This window comes from Eurosta solidaginis, chromosome 2 (genome assembly GCF_040869045.1).
Source record: "Eurosta solidaginis isolate ZX-2024a chromosome 2, ASM4086904v1, whole genome shotgun sequence".
NCBI lineage: Eukaryota > Metazoa > Arthropoda > Insecta > Diptera > Tephritidae > Eurosta > Eurosta solidaginis.
The window spans coordinates 170,319,024-170,324,258 of record NC_090320.1 but is presented as its reverse complement, the minus strand read 5'-3'; positions in this window follow the sequence as shown (position 1 = coordinate 170,324,258).

Sequence of the window (5,235 nt, the reverse complement as noted above, 5' to 3'; positions counted from 1 at the left end):
GAATTGTGGCATAGAAGAATGGGTCATATTTGCCCTGAGCATTTAAAGAAAGCTAAAAACTCTTCTGTTGGCATTGAATTTGGGAAAGTTAGCAATGAAAAATGTATAGTTTGTGTAAAAGGAAAACAAACACGTTGCTCGTTCAAGAATTGTGGAACTAGAGCAAAAGCCTTGTTTGATTTAGTTCACTCGGACGTGATGGGTCCGTTTGCTGAAAAATCTTTTTCTGGTGCTCGCTTTTTACTCACATTTGTTGATGACTTTTCCCATATGCTATTTGTAGTGCCAATTAAACACAAATCAGAAGTATTTGGTGAGTTTGTAAAGTTTAAAAAAAGAGTTGAAAAGCAATGTTCACGAAAAATAAAAGTCTTTAGGTCTGATAACGGCAAGGAATATCTTAATGATAAATTTAAAAAACTTTGTGAAATAGAAGGCATAGTGCACCAAACTACCTCGCCGTACACTCCAGAACAAAACGGAGTTGCCGAAAGATTCAACCGCACAATAATTGAACGAGTGCGGTGCATGTTAATAGATTCTGGTTTGAAACACAAATTTTGGGCTGAAGCAGCAAATACCGCGGCGTATATTCTTGATCGAATACCATACGCCTTGAATGAAAAGAGTCCTCAAGAAATATTTACAAATAAAAAGCCAAATCTAAAATTTATAAAAGTGTTTGGTTGCAAAGCCATGGTGCATGTGCCTCGCGAAAAGCGAAGAAAGCTTGACCCGAAATCGGTTGAGTGCGTAATGGTTGGCTATAGTAGTGACTCAAAATCGTATAGGTTATTTAACACAAAAAATTGTAATAAGCCGCCATGTTCTTTTTATTGAGTCGCATAATAATAATGCCGAAAAAAAACTATATATTTGATTGGGAATCGGGGTGTGAATCCTTCAATATTGTTGATTCAGGTGAGGAGGTAGATATGAAAAAGGTAGATATGAAAGAATCGCCAATTATTGAAAATAAGCTATCAGAAGTATTATGTGAAGAAACTGATACACTCGCACCACTTAAAGTAGAGTCTGATAGTGAACTAGCCAATCAGTTCGTGCCTGATACAGCAGAATTAGATTCTCCCTATGAAAGCGCAAACGACTCTGACGACTTCGAGGACGCAAAAGTTGTAAGGCGTTGGGAAAGAATCGCGGCAAAACAGTTTGGCGCAAACTTTTCTGTGACTGACTTTGTTTCCAGTGAACCTAAAATTCTGGCTGAAGCGATGTCAAGTGAACATGCAGAAGACTGGAAAGCTGCAGTAGACGCGGAAATGAATTCTTTGCATTTAAACAAAACTTGGCAGCTGAGTGAATTACCTCCTGGAAAGAAAGCAATTAGGTCCAGATGGGTATTTAAAACCAAAATAGATGGAATTGGTATTGTTGTTCGACGTAAAGCCAGGTTAGTAATCAAAGGATATAATCAAAAAAAAGGTATCGACTATGAGGAAACGTTTGCCCCTGTGGTCCGGTATACCCATTTGCTTTTTCTATTGGCACTAGCAGCAAAGCATGACCTAACGATTCATCAAATGGATGCGGTTACAGCATTTCTCAATGCTGAGCTCAAAGAAGAAATTTACATGGCGCAGCCCGGTGGTTTTGATGATGGCTCTGGTCGTGTTTGTAGACTAAATAAATCTCTATACGGGCTAAAGCAGTCAAGCCGAATGTGGAATGAAAAATTCAATAACGTTTTATTAAAATTAGACCCGATACGCAGCAATACAGACCAGTGTGTCTACTACAAGGCTGGAGATGATGTGATGCTATTTGTAGCTGTTTATGTTGACGATGTGTTACTTCTCTCGAACGACGAGTCAAACTTAAATACCTTAAAGAAACAGTTGGCATCGGAATTTAAAATGAAAGACCTTGGTAAAGTGTCAACAATTCTTGGCATGCGTGTTACGAAAGATTTAGTCAACGGCAATATAAAAGTTGACCAGTCCCAATATATCGCTGAAATGCTCGAACGCTTTGGAATGTTTGATAGCAATCCAGTTGCGACATCAATCGACTTAAATCAGCATATAAGTACCAAAATGTGTCCAGTCAGCGAAGCGGATAAACATGAGATGGCAAAAGTTCCCTATATGCAAGCAATTGGGTGTTTGCTATTCGCTGCACAAATAACACGCCCTGACATCAGTTTTGCTGTAAATTTGCTTAGTCGTTTTTCCAAAAATCCAGGAAAGGCACACTGGGCTGCAGTGAAGCGCGTCATGCGATACTTAAAGGGTACCATAAACTACGGTATAGTGTTTAGCAAAGAAGCGTGCAATCTGACTGGGTATTGCGACGCAGATTGGGCTAGCGATCTCGATGAAAGACGATCTACAACGGATTATGTATTTAAATTGCATGGTGGCCCGATTTCTTGGTGCACTCGAAGGCAGCGAAATGTCGCTCTTTCTTCTACTGAGGCCGAATTTTTGGCCATGACGTCGGCAATCCAAGAGGCAAGATGGCTAATGCGCTTACAGAAGGAGCTGACACCACACAGTGCAGAAACTATATTACTCCTTTGCGACAACAAAAGTGCCATACAAGTGGCTATGAATAATTCTTATTCACCTCGCACAAAGCATATTGATATAAAAGGCAAATTTATCCGTCAACACTTGGAAAGTGGCAAGATCAAGCTGGTCTACATACCAACCAAGGAGATGTTAGCTGATATCCTGACAAAAGGTGTATCTACAGTTATTCATACTAATCTTTGTAAGTCACTTGGTCTTAATTGAAACTAAATTTACATTGTTAATTCTGCCATAGTTTGATTTCCAAATAACTATTTAAAATAATTAAATGAAGTTTCTTTTTCTGTTTATTTAATAAATGAAGTATCCTTCAGGAAAGGTGTTGAGGTGTAAAACAGAACGATACTTCATACTATTAAATACAACTCTGCTATGTATACTACCATATATATTCTGTCAAATAAAATGAAATTTTTATACTCTCTCTTCCGGTTTGTACTACCATTAAACGCGTCGTGTTTTTGTTCACTGCCTGAAATATTTAACTTTACTACATTTTTGTTTCGTTTTACTTTATTTAATTTTATTTATTTTATGTTATTTTTTGTATCGTTTTCAATTTTATTTGATTTTATTCTCTTGTTATTTCATTAAAATTTTTTTATTTAAAGTATAAATTATATAAAATTTGTATGAAATTTGTAAATTAAAAAAGAATTAATAAAAAGTATGGAATATTTGGATGGTAATTATTTGTACATAAAAAAGTTAATAAAAATTTGGAGCATTTTTCATTCCACATGTGGAATTTTTGGGTATTAGGAAAACGGTTTTTGGATATTTTATAGGACGGTCTGGCAACACTACACATTGACGTTCAAAGGTGTCATTGGCACCTATGCATGTATGCAAGTATGCAATCGTTGCCGACTAACAGCTCACACGTACACGAAATATCCCATTTCGCCATGGACCGCACACTGCCTATACAAAATTATCCACATTTTTAGCCACTTTTTTACTCGTGCATTATCCAGTTTTTTACGTAAGTTTGGTAGGCAGGGACAGTCTTTCTCATATGCTATTTTGGGTTTCTCCTTGTCTGAAGCTATGTGCCTGTTCTGTCTAATGATGGCTTTCTTGCTGCTCTTCGCTTTCTAAAATATGTCTGATTAAACAACAGTAACAACACTTGCTCCACAACTTATTTGTTTTTATAAAACATTCAAGAATTAAAAGCAAATTTATTTAAGTTTAAAATCAATTCTGGATGGGTTTCGGGATCCCGCTGGACTTATTTCGGGATCATTTGGGGATCATTTCATCGGGGATCCCGTCCGGGTTATTTTGGAACCTTTTCGGTAGTATTCCGGGGTCATTTGGAGATCATGCCGGTATAACTTCTGTATAATTTGCGGATCCGTCCGGGTACCCGTCGGTGTCATTTCGGGTCTTTTTCGGGAGGATTCCGGGATCATTTGGAGATCCCTCCAGGATCATTTCTGGATGGTTTTTCGGGATCCCGTCAAGGTCATTTTGCGACTATTTCGGGATCATTTGGGTACCCTTCCGGCATCATTTCTGGATGGTTTTCGGGATCCGTCCGGGTACCCATCGGGTCATTTCGGGACTTTCTCGGGATCATTTTTAAAGGCTTGTATTTGTGCTCTAGTACTAAGTCGAAAACAGGTTTAAAATAATTCCGTACAAGCTCTTCAAACAATCAAACGTATAAGTATATCGGTATGTTAAGCTATTTACAAATGTGGTCTGAATTGCAGGTCATGTGGTGGTACTTATCGATACAAAAGGTTTCTTGTTAGTAATGTCTAGGTACCAGTGAATATGCGAAATTGTTAAGAAGGTAGGCGATAAAGTTTAACTAATCTTTTAAGGCATCGGTGGAAGACATGTAGTCATAACGCAGCTAATGTCCAAATAACCTATACTTAGTAATAATTATGACTTAAACTCCACACTTACAGCAAATCTTACCGGCAGACGTTCATGCACTTCCCATTCTGAGGTTTATTCATAATGCATATAGCCTTGATGAATAACCTTTCCATCAAGAAGGTATATGTATAAACACTCACACCGAGAGAGTAGATATCGAATTGAAAATACTCTCATTATGGTGAGCTAGTCAGATGCCCAGTCTAAGGAACTGCTATTCCAGCTTTCAGCATTCTCACAAAACAAACTATTTATTACAAATCAGACGGACATATTCCAAGAGGGAATTTGCTTTGAGGCACGAAGCGTCTACGTCTATCTAATAGTACCGTGTGTGCCTGTGCCCCACGTTGGGAGCCATTTTATCGGTTATGATCCCCTCGACTTTACTTTGCTCATGCGGAAGTGCTCTTCGTACTATTCACAACGATGTTGTGTGCACTGGCTTATTCCCGAAGCTTCAGCAGCGTGAGCTCCCAAACGCAGCTGTGAATGAAGCAACTCCTTGCCAACAGGGTAAACGAGACAAATTATTCTTGCACACATAAAAAGAAACATATTACAAACTCTCACTTCCACTGGTACTCCTTATGACTCTCCTGGTCCCCATCTGATCATCGCAGCGCAAATAAAAAAAAATTGAACTGCTGCACTGTGCGCCACCCTTCCATGGCTTTTTAGTTTGTAATAAAACAAAAGGTGGTTGCACCAGCCACATTCCTTAAGAACTCAGACCATTACTTTCGACTTGACACTTCCATAGCTAATTTTATTAACAACAATTCAC